Below are 12,871 nucleotides of genomic sequence, written 5' to 3' on the forward strand. Positions count from 1 at the left end.
GCACGTTGAGTGGTGGTAGGGCCGCAGTGTCAACAATATGGCTTTCGTCGGTCCCATTACGGGGCCGTGCCTTTAGCTTGTAATGAATGCTGTTTCGCCGCGCTGCAGCTTGTGCACGCGTTCTGCGAATCTGCGAAGGTGCCTTATGACGGGAAACGTTAGTTGTTAGCTCGGTTCCCCCCTCGTCTCGCTTTCCGTTCCCTAGCTGATTCCTTCCAACTTTAAAGCAGGAGGGTAGTGTGCGTCTTCCGAACACAGTGGTCTGTCTCTGAAACCTTTGTTGATGACATTCGCTTTAAGTAACACAACAGCCGTTTCTGTGAAGACGTGATGACACTCAGTAGCTGTAATTCTCTAGTTATAGTAACGTACCACGCGCTGTGCACGCGACCAAGATGTGCCAGTTCAATAGTCATTCGGTGTATACAGGTAGAGCCAGCCTGTAAGGCACGTTAAGTGACTACAGTTACCGATAGGGGTGACGTTGAAAGGAAGACTATGCTTGAGCAACCCTTCTGTAAGCATTAGGACTATCTACCACATGATTGGGATTGCTAGGTCATGCTAAAGTGTGCGTGACGCGGAAGCTGCTTAACGCAGTCTGTGATTAGTGGTTGTGGAGTTTCAACGTGTGTTTATTATTCATCATTGGGCATGGAGCGTCCACTAAGACAACACCACCTAGCTAGTCTAAGTGTTGTTGACTGAGGTCCTAATACGGGGGAAAGCAAGGATGGTTATTTGTTGTATCGCTTTGCTACCCCTTCCATCTCCAGCTGCGAAGTATGCACTTCCGGTGTCAACGCCATGATAACGGCGTTGATAAGGCAATGACAATGATAAGAAAAATCAAGCTCACGTCGTACCAGGTCTTGAACATGATCGCACGAGTGGCCAACAGGTGGAGGGGTCTGAAGGAATCGGACACCTTGCGCCTCGTTCAGCCCTTTGTTATCTCACGAATCGTCTACGCAGCGCCGTACATGCAACTCCTGAAGAAGGACGTCGTACAACGGAGCAGGCCCTGGGTACTCCCACAAATTCATCCACAACAAAATTACTTCAAATGGCAGTCCACAACACAATAGCCGAGCTCGTAGAAGCCCACCTATCCAATCAAAGGGTCAGCCTTAGCCAGACGAAGGTGGGCAGAAGCGTCCTCCGCAATATCTGATGGCAAGAATCCCACTACACCCGCCACGGCCAATTATCCGAAAAGTGGACTGGGAAGCTGGAATGCAAACCACTACCGCGCAACATGAACCCCACAAGGCACGCTGCACGACGCGACGCCCGGGCAAGAGTCATCTCCAGGACCCTGGAGGAAGACGACACTGTCCTATATACAGACGCCTCTCTGCCCAAACGCTCCATGAGGCCAACGGTCGCAGTCACCGGGCTGTACAAGCTGGTCACCTGCGCATCAATCAATACTCCGTCTTCGGAGGAAGCAGGAGAAGCAGCGATAGCCCTCGCACTCCTTCAACCTAAGGTCAGCAAGATCGTCACGGACTCACAAGCTGTGTACGAGAACTACAGATCTGGCTGGGTGTCCCTTGCGGCGCTAAAGATCCTCGGAAAAGCTACGCCTCCTAAACAAACAATCGAACTAGATTGGCCCCGGCCCACTCCTCACTTGAGGGCAACGAATATGCTCATCAACAGGCCCGAGTGCTACGGAGGAGGCTAGGGGATGGCAACCCATCACTAGATACACAGATATAGTCAAGTATTACAGGGACGGTAAGTAGACATTCCCGCACTCCCACCACTGCTTAACCACAGCCGAACAAACGATATACAGGCAAATCCAAGCAGGATCCCTTCCCTACCCCTGCCTCCAGAACAGAATATATATATACCGATAAAGATACGAGAACACATCTCCTCACTGCAATGCACTATATAGGCACCCTCCGGCACGTCATAGGAGAGCGCAATTTCTCCAAAAACCATCCCCCACCTACACCCACAACTAACCCCCCTACTATCCCCACCCTTTACGAGCGATGGGAGATCATGATATCCAGCCCCGCCCTGGAAGACCAACTCCGACTGATCCACAGGGGCCAGGCGGCCCTGGAAGCATATGGAACCCGGGAAGAGGGAGCCACCCCATCAGGCGCTTGACGCGCTCCATTTCATTATGGATCAATAAAGTTGTTTCTCTCTCTCTCCGGTGTCGTGAGTGCCATGGCTTTCGATATCATTCAAGCGGTGCGATGTCCGTTATACGGCGGTCATGATCGAATTGATGCACCTTGTATACTATGCTATTGTTAAGTGACCTGCAGCCGCAGCCTTTCGAACTTTCAATACTGCGTGATAGATTGAATGATATGTCCCTTTGGAATGGATGGTGCTCTATCCTGAGCTGAACTACTTACACAAGTACCTGCCGTGGTAGTTATTTTGACGGGAACGCATGTAAGGAAAAGCTACGCACACGCGCATTCAGTGGGAAAACCCACCCGCGCACGAATGCGGGGGAGGCAATCGCTGCCTTTTGATGAATACGGTGGGGTAGTTTCCTCTCTGAATGCGCAACCCATTTGGCGCGCATTCAAATATTTCCGCAGTTACATCGCACCAGGCTCAGACATGCATCGGCCAGGCTCAGACACCAGACATGCATCGGCTTGTCGATTCCATTTCGGGCGCTTATGTACATTTATTTTTTCCGCCCCGAATCACGCTTGGAATCTCCGTAGGTATGGCTTCCGCTTGTACGCGATGCCGGAAAGCTGCACGGAAGCCTCAAGTCTCCCGCGTTGCGGCCTATCCCGTGCACCTTCTTCTCGCTGCCGCTGCACAGCTGCTGCGCCTGCCGTTCGCGTTTCGCGCCGCCCTCGGGAGTCGCGGTTGCCACGGGCGTCGTCGGCCCGAGAGTTTTATTTCGAGACGAAGGACGGCGCTGGGCGGGTGTCGAAACGGGGTCTTAATTCGTGACCGCGCGCCTCTCCCAATTTCGTCCTCGTGATTCTCGTAATATCACGCAACGGCGCGCCGCGCCTGTCACCGGCGCAGCACTGCCGCCGAGTATATCTCTCAGGGTGACGGAGTGGTTGGTTCATCAGGTGTCTCGTATGCCTATGCAAGGCGTGCGGGATGGGGCGTCTCGAAACTATTACATATACTACGTCGATGCTGTAGGGACCTCTGTGGTGGCAGCGGCGCTCGGTTCACTTTCGCGACGCACATTTATACCAACAAAAGCTGTGCGTGCTTGTATTCATATCGTATTTGCGTGCCTGCGTATGTATGTATGTATGTATGTATGTATGTATGTATGTATGTATGTATGTATGTATGTATGTATGTATGTATGTATGTATGTATGTATGTATGTATGTATGTATGTATGTGCACACGTGCGCGCAAGCGCGTACAGTAAAGCAAACGAAAGAAAAAGAATAAACAGGAGCTTCCAAGTGTTTCCAAATGCTTCAAATAAAACAAAGTGTTTCACCTAACCTGTGCCAAGCCTTAAAAAAAATCCATGCGTGCGCTACGAGAACAAAACCACTGTCCTCTTCAGTGACTCAAAGTATTTCTTACGTCAAGCTTGGATCGTTACTTAACAATCATTAATTAACCAACCTTTAACGAATTCCTTTAAGTGCAAAATCTTCAATGGAGAGCTCTTAGAGCCCCATTCAAAAATGCCCAATATCTCTCTCTCCCCCCCCTCCCACGGAGATAGCTGCGGTGCTTTTAATTTTTTCCTGACCGCTGACAAAACTCGCTAGATTTGGTGTAACTTGCCGTTTCGACCGAAGCATCGAAAGCGATAGCAGGGTCCTTCGGTAGTTTTCCTTTAGCGTTGCACTCAGGCTCCTCGGGTGGTGTTGTGCTGCGCTGCAGAAGAAACAGCGTCCTATACAAGCAGGTACAGCGCGTGTCAATATATGCATGGCGCAATGATCAACGCCAGCGGCGCAACCGGCGTCGCACCTCAACAGTGCGCCAGATGACACCGACGGGAAACCGTCCGCTTTCGTCGGCGCCCATTGGAACGATCGGACGGTCGCTATCCTTCCCCCTCAAACCAGTGTATCCGCTACGGGATGGTACGGGCACACAGAGATGATTGAGCGGCGCGTGATGGCACTTCGATACTTGGCTTCGTCAGTTTTGCTTCCAAAGCCACTGCGCGCCACTGGAGATCCAGCCCTTCTCACGTGCGCGTCGATCTCGTGACAGCACGACAACGGCGACGGCGCCAACGCGCCTCGAGCGTACGTATATTTGCTATCGCAACAACAAAGTATACCACGTGACTAGGCGCTTGCGCGCGGCGACCATCGGTGCCCTCAAACAAGGAATGAGGGCAGTCATACTACAAAGGAATGATCGGGGCCGCATGAAGACCGAACGAACGCATGAATAGGTAGCAAACAAAAATCATAGTCGATAGTCATATCCATCGTCTCTAAGTGACGCCCAATCCTTCCCGCCCTTTACGCAATCGGTAAACATCAATAAAGCTAAGAGAGAATGCGAAATGTATTGTACTTATAGCCACTGTAAATACGGAGATTACAAGATGACTTTAAAAAAAGAAACTGCTCCGAAGAGCCATATGCCATCTCCCTTCTTGGCTCGATTTGCTCCGGTATTTCTACGACGTACGCAATGATCAGTCACGCACCAACAATCGGATAACAAGAAGCCCCCGTTGATGGCGTCTTGTCAAGTGTCCTTGCAAAACTTACCCTCCCGAAGTGCAACACATGTCCTCACGACGGAAGCCACTTTGTTGAAGTTGGGTTAACTAAGCTGAAACGAGACCAAAAAAAAAAAAAAAAGCGACAGAAAAATGCGGAATCTCTTAACCACGTATACGCGTACATCGTACCTTTTGTCACACTCAAGGCGGGCTCCTCAGCTTTTCTGCAGCACAAGTAAGGCTATGCGTACCGTCGAGTGCATCCATCTTCGTTAGTGTCTTGACTAGAATACGTGCGCCTTGACGCAGATAAGTGTTTCATCCAACTTTACTTCCCTATTGCAATGTTTTGCTAAAGTGTGAGCCTACATCCTTCATCTCTCTGCAATCATCGCCACAGCTCGATAACTATGACACTCTGCTGCTGCGCACGAGGTCATGGGTTCGATCCCTGGCCAGGGCAGCCACATTTCTATACATGCGGAATATAAGAAAGAGCTTCGGAATTTATGTCTCTAGGTGCACGTTAACCATTCGATTCCAAGATTTAGTCAGCTTCCCCTCTCCCATAGTGTAAAGAGAGTGAAAAAAAAATACAGTTTCATTGTTATTGCATCGAGCTTTCGCTGGTTCTGACTCGAAAAAATATTTTTTGTTTTCCTCATTTATATTTTATGTAAAACAAAAGCATTAGAAAGAAAGCTTGTTTTAAAGAAAGAAGATTTTCCTCAAAACGTATGCAAGCAATAAATATGATTGCCGGAAAACGCTCAAACAAAATCACAGAATAACGAGAAGATTCCAACTATAAATGTGTTCGCTGAACTGAGCATGAAGAGGGCCGCTCGTTTAGAGCGAAATGAAGAAAACTAACATGCGTCCTGGACGGTATACGATAAAGATAGTCTCAGCTCGGGCTTTGGAGTCGAAGGGTGAAAATTAGCGAACTTACTTAATGGCGGTGATAGTCCCAGGTGTTGAAAATACCATATTTGCATTAACATAACGTGATTATGTATATTTCTTTCTGCAATTACCACTGTGCGAAATCACCTCGCGTTTCATTCGGTATACCACCACGGATATTACACAATATTACACAAATTCTGTAGACAATCCTCTACATACCTAATCTGACCAATGTGGTCCCGCTAGAAGGATAGTTGAAGCACTCTTCACAATTGTTGACATATACAGGCCTCACTTTTATACTCTAGCATGTACTGTATCACAGGGCTATGTGCAAGGCCATGGGTTCACATCGCATGTCCACATAGTTTACGGTACACTATCATCGTCGTCCACATTGTCTCTTTTCTTTTTTCTTTCACTTATCCTTCCCCCCCCCCCCCCCCCACACACACACAGTGTAGCAAATCAGAGAACGAGCTCTTCAGGCCGACGTCGCAGCTTCTCTCACATAAAAAAATTAGTCTCTCTAAAGCATTGCGTCTCACCGAGGAATTAAAGGTACTAGGAGGGAGCATCATGTGTCATACCGAAAAAAAAGTATGAAAAAGACCTCATGGGAAATAGGCTCTCACCCCGTGTTGGACGAACTATCACCACTAGGCAAATTAGTGTTGGGGAAAGTAGAGCGGAGAATGGTATGGCGAGACGGTGGCGAGGGCCGATTGTGACAAGGGTGTCAAAGAAGCTGCCACTAACGAAGAATGCTTTGCATGGTCAGTCAACCATGAAGGGCCTATTTCCCAGTATTCGAAGCTCAAATGGACCTCGCAGGAAAGGGGGAGGCGTCGGTTGGTTTGGTAGCTGAAATTATTTCCTTTCTATAGTCTTTTTAGCTTCTTCTCGTGCTGCAAACGTTTGCGCACACACAAAAGGAACACAGACATGAACGAGGAATCGCTCTAGGTTTAGTCTAAGGTCTGCCACGTTGTTGGTCTGTATAGATAAGCGCAGAAGCGCACTTGCGAAATTTTCTTGTGGAATTTGACGTGCTCGACCACAACGCGACAGAGCTTTGCAAGAAAGCCGTCCTCTCACTGTCGCACCAAACGCGTGTTTGTGTTTCGGGGCCCTGTGACCTCATGTCCTGGCAAAATAGGGCCACGTGGTTCTGCCCGGGCTTATCTGCGCAAACGCAGCTGCCACCGCTAGTTGGCGTCCATCTGGTCGTGGTACCGTGTTGACGTTCTGCGTTTTAGCACAGCGCTATGGCTGTACCGTTGCCGTCATGCACGTCCGTGCGAGCGCCAGCGCATCTGTGCGTGATCTTACACTGGCGTGCATCTCTGCACAGGATCTCGGGTAACACTCTATTTTTATTATATTTTATATTGACATTGATATTCTGCTTTTCCCCCACCACTATATGACTCGGAGTGCTGATTGTTCCTTCGTGTTACACTCGTCTTATTTTTTTTTTCCTATAGTCGTCAATGGCGGCTCTCTGCGTTCATTCGGGCTCGAATTATATCTGTGCGAATGTGGTGCGTAGATATATACATATATATATATATATATATATATATATATGTGTGTGTGTGTGTGTGTGTGGCACTAATAATGGTGAGACATTGGTTTCTGCGAGAGGCCGACGCGTCGGGTCGGAGACCATAGAAGGACAAGATCCCCTGGAACATAGTCGGCGCCACGGTGACGACGGTCATAAATGCTTTTCCGCTTGTTCTGAGAAGCACAAATGTTACGGTGAGCAACTTGGCTGGAAACCAGTGGATTGAATGATGCGTGAGAGCATCATTCAATCACTCGAGCTGCTAAGAAGACGAGCAGCTTGCTTGGCGATGCAACCCTTCTGAAAAGCCCTAACTGCCGTTTTGGAATCGCTATATATCTCGGACCCACGACCGTCTAGCAGGGCGAGGGCGATGGCGGCTTGCTCGGCGACTCCGGGGTCTGAAGTGCGAAGGGTCTGAAGCGCGAAGGGTCTGAAGTGCGAAGGGTCTGAAGCTCCCGTAGGGTGGGTCGAGGGTGCTCCCCCGAACCTCAATGAATCTGCTCACGAGGCTGCGCGTGAACTCACCGACCGCGTTTCCTCTGCAAGAAGCACCGACTCCCCTCGTTCCTACGGCCACAGGGACGCTCCCGCTACTCACAACGAGATTATTAAATTCTTCTACATGTCTAGAAGGGTCTTTCCACCCCCTCACCCCAAGCTGAATAGGGCGCAAGCCGTTTCGCTTAGGCTTCTGCAGACCAGTACGCATCCGTGTCTGTCCGTTCTTCACGAGACTTACCCGGACGTGTATCGCGACGACGCCTGCCCCTCCTGCGGGCAGACCTCCACTCTAGCGCACATGCTGTGGGAGTGCGGGTCGACATACCCCAAGTTCATCAAGGAGGAGTGGGACTCGCTTCTGCGTAGCCCCGCTCTAGAAAAAACAAATCCTGGCTGTCCGGCGTGCCCGCGACCGGGCCGGTGGGCTAGACCTGCCGGTCCCGACGTGGGACTAGCCAGGTGCGCGACGAGTTCGCGTCCTCGCCGGACCTGCAATAAAAGTTTCTTCACTCACTCACTCATTGAGCAACTTGGCGTGCTTCTTCGGCTTGCGGACAATGACGTAGCGGGCATACTCAGACACGGACTCTTGACGGGTAGGCAGTGTTGTGTCAATTATGCAGGTTGTCCCATGTAACTTGAGCCAAACAGTAAATATATGCAAATGCCACGTAGCTGGACAGGACCAAAGTAATGTTGTTTGCCTTCGCTTGGAGGTACTCAGATAAATTGTTCGTTCCGCCTAATTAAATAACTAGTCTTAATTAATTAATCAACTTCTCAAATATTATAATTATATTAGAAGTGTAAATAAGAAAATTGTAGAGCGACATGAAAAGCTTCCGATACAGCTTTCTGTTGTTCGATACGTGCTACATAAAAGTGTATTTCCGAAAGTGAAAGAATCCCGCGAATACACGCGAATTGCCTCGAGCGGCCAGTCGCGCTTCGATTTCGCGTGTATTTCCGGCCTTCATTACCACGAACAGATGCCAGTTGATGGCCTTCAAGATCCCATACACATGTTATTTTGCTTATCATGTTGAATCCGGAAGGTATGCGGTAACGACTACATTGCGTAAACAGAAAGGCCCCCATCAACTAAAATAATTTATTGCTGCTATTGGTGCTCTACGACTGCTACGAATTTTCGCAAACGTTTAGACAATTTCGAAGTATAGGTACCCAATGCAGTAAACTGAGTTTGCCTTATGTAGCTACAGTTTTGTGGCACGGCCTTCGGATGCCCGATGCTACGGACACGACTCACGGAACCCAGCCAAGTCAAAGTCGACCAGTTGCAAAAGATTAATGATTTTCTTTTCTTCGTGCGACCTGATTTTCCCAGCTGCCATCGTCATTTAAGAAAACATTCATTTCGGGCATAATCACGAAACGGTTAATCTCCTTCATGGCTAAAGGTACGGTCATCAGCGCCTAAACATGTCTTTCGACAAGGCGCGCGTCATTTGACGCCGAGTAACGACGCCAGCACAGTTAAATGCCACTGCGGAAAGAAGTGCGCAGCGTGCTTATGCGGTCGATATATATATATATATATATATATATATATATATATATATATATATATATATATATATATATATATATATATATATATATATATATCATTACAAATTGGCCCACGCGCTACAGACGCGTCCCTATTGACAGTTTAACCTTACAAATGCGGCATCGTTCATGCAACCGAAACTAATATGGTTGCTTGGTTGGCTGTCTGTTTTGATGACATTAAATGTGTGTTAGCAGCCTTTACCGTCGTTAGGAATGCAGTGAGCCGCACAGAAAACACGTCGATCAAAGGAAGACGTTAGACACACGCAGGCGCTGTGTGGTGTGTGTCTTACGTATACATCTTTCCTCCACGTCTTTCGCATCGCTGTTTGCCCGGCTCTTGTAGAACCAGCTATCCGAAGCGTCCTACCTGGTCAACGTTGTTGCCGACTTTTCCACAACGATGAAGATAGGAGAAAACAGTTTGAGGCGATGAAATGCTAACGCGCAGTTTATGTACGAGATGAAGGAGAAAACAAATCTACAAGCCATAATTAGGAGCTCAGGTTTTTGCGGAGCACTGGGGAAGCCCGTTGTCGTGAACATCTACAGCCTCGGTCAGGCTGAAGGGAGCATTCGCACTGGCCACCGACAGAGGTCGCGCGACCTACGGAGTAAGTAGGAGTAAGAGGCGATTGGGGAAGATTGGTGGAAGAAAAGTAGGGAAACGACAGAAAACGGAGACGCACAAACGCAAAGTTCGGAATAGGTGGTCAGAAAATTTGTTTGTGGAAGTTCATATTGTTTTCTTTCCCTTTTTTTTTCTTTTTTAACCCAGGTAGCACATTAGGCAGCATAATAACAAGAGCTTGGTGGCGCAACCCACCGCTCCGTTCCAAAAGGGACGCTCATAACATCCATCCATCCATGGTGACCGAGGAGCGACTCGCGGCCGCCGATGTTCCCTATACCGGCAAGCGCGACTGCCTGTTGCCACATCGAAATGAGTGAGCCCTTCGCTTCGGCTAGCGCCACCATCACCACGCAAAATAACCATCGGCGTGTTCCGACGTCGTCCAACTGCGCCGCTGATTGGTTCAGCCACTCTATAGCTGCAGTCGAGCGACTGAAAAAATCGAACAGCGCCGAGCGTGTGACCGAAAAAGAGTTGCTTTTCGAGAGAAGCGACTATTTGCGACCAATGTGGTCGCGCGATCTATGCGTGTCGCCGGTGTGAATGAGCCCTGTAATTGTGTCCGCACTCACCCACGTCCTTGCGTATACACTGCGACATTCGAACAAAACATTCACGGCAGTTTCCACTCTGCACTATAGTCGCTAGTACGAGAGTGGAGAGGTGGGTGGTTGCGTCATTCGCGGCCAAACATGGCTCGCAAAGCCCGGGCCGTGCAGAAACGCAATCCGACGCGGTCGGCTTCACAACGGCCGTCATGACCTGTGCAACGCCCGTGCGCTTGGCGCCATGCGCAGACTAGCACTGTGTAAAACAATTAGCCATTGCTGCAGCACTGCCTTCGCGCGCTCAGGAACGAGCGAGTCTGTCCTCCCACGGAGCGGCGCCTCCGCCCACGAGTAACCTCACTGGCGCTCCACTTTGCCAGATGCGTCACGTGTCGGGTATAATTGTCCATATGGCACGGGACGGAGGAGTTCGAGGCGCCGCCGCCAGATCGAGGGCGAGGATGCCTATAACCGCTCCGCTGGCGTAGCTCGCTCATAGCTATACACTCTGCACTAAGTTGGATAGCTTTCTATGGTACTGACACACACACACGCACGCACACGCACACACGCACGCACGCACACAAGTGCCTACTCGCATCTCACATTTTAATCAAGAAGTCACAGAGTATACTGTAACAACATGTGGCCCTATGAAATGAATAAAAACAATAACAACGGCAACAAAACAAAGTGACGTTGTCCACTCAAAAAATTACCGACGATTACGTTACTTCCTAATGCGAAATTTGAGCGCAGCAAATAAGTCTCGACGGCGGCGATGAGCCTCCGCTTCGGCGGCGCGAACTGCAGGGTCTTCTCGGCGGCGGCGATGAGCTTCTGCTTCAGCCTCGCTTACTGCTGGTTGCTCTCGACGGCGGCGATGAGCCTCCGCTTCGGCGGCGCGAACGGCAGGGTCTTCTCGGCGGCGGCGCTTAGCCTCTGCTTCGGCGACGCGTACTCCTGGATCATCTCGACGGCGGCGACGGTAAGCTTCTGCTTCGGCGGCACGCACCTCTGGATTCTGACGGCGACGGCGCTGGGCCTCTGCTGTGGCAGCTCGTTTAGCAGCAGCAGCAGCAGCAGCAGACGGAGGACTTCCATCGGTCGTCTCGCTCATGGCTCAGAAAGAACTGGCAGATAATTTCGCAGTGGCGAACGGCAGCGGCAATTTCGGCTCGGGCGGTGCACATATACAGATCCGCCGCCACCGATCTGGCTCTCTGATTGCCACCGCACAGGGCGAACGGCAGCGGCAATTTCGGCTCGGGCGGTGCACATATACAGATCCGCCGCCACCGATCTGGCTCTCTGATTGCCACCGCACAGGGGTTGCATTGGAGGAGGAGCGAAGAAAGGAATTAAGTTCGAGCCGGCGCTTTGACAACCGGAGACTCGCAGGAAGAGGGGGGAGGGGGGCGGCGTGTACACCCAGCGGCAAACGATGGGGGCAGAAGCGCGCGCAGCAAGCGGACAACACGATAAAGGGAGGAGGGAAGAGATAGCAGTGACTGACTGATGCCGCTGACGCCGATAGTGAGTCAACCCCAGCTGCGGAGTTGGTTTCAGGGACAACGCCGCCGATGCAGACACAAACAATATGATACCCTCGCTTCCGCAGCGCTAAGAACCAGGTCTAGCCGTGGGAAGGTGGTCACGTATTCGTCGACGTGCCGGGGCCTACGTGAAATAACCGGCGCGTCGGCAACTGAAGAGCACCCTATCCGCCACACAAGAACAGGGGGGGGGGGGGGGGGACCCTTTCCTCCTCTTTCTGCACGGCGGCGACGGTGTTCTATGCAGTCACGTTATCTTGACTCTCTAGCGGCGTCAGCGGCATCCAGCGGTATCAGTCGGTCGCTGCTAGCGCTGGGGGGATGAAAGGGGGGCGGAGCTGGTTACGAGGCCGACGACAACGCCGACGACGACGCGAAACCCAGGAACGGACGCCAAAGAGCTGCGCTCTAAAACATAACTTATTATGCAATGGATCGACGGCTGATAAACTTCTGCTTTTCTGTTTCTTTGTGCCATTGCTCAAGGCGCATCCAAGCTCGCCCAGCTTTTTCAGATTCGGGTATCCCATGTCGGTAGCCACATTAATTCCACGAATAAGGAAGGCTACGAATAGACGTGCAACGCCACTGACTGCGTCCGCAGCCCGTAAGATCAAATGTAGCGCTGATAAACCAGCAGCGACGACACCTGTCGCGGTCATGCTTTCGTGACGCTGCGCTTTTCAGGGAAAACGGTGGAACGCTTGTCTAAAAAACATAACGTGGCGGCTATGCGCGAGCACGCATGCAGTCCCTGGATAGCGTCTTCACGTCCTGTCCGCGACGTCATTTATAGAAAGGCCGATGCTTTCATGACAGAATCCATTTTGGAATAACTGATGACCCATTGACCGTCGTGTCATCTGCTGCGTCACCGTTTCCCGACACCCGTGATATCTTGGTCTT

Source organism: Dermacentor andersoni, chromosome 3 (genome assembly GCF_023375885.2).
Source record: "Dermacentor andersoni chromosome 3, qqDerAnde1_hic_scaffold, whole genome shotgun sequence".
Lineage (NCBI taxonomy): Eukaryota > Metazoa > Arthropoda > Arachnida > Ixodida > Ixodidae > Dermacentor > Dermacentor andersoni.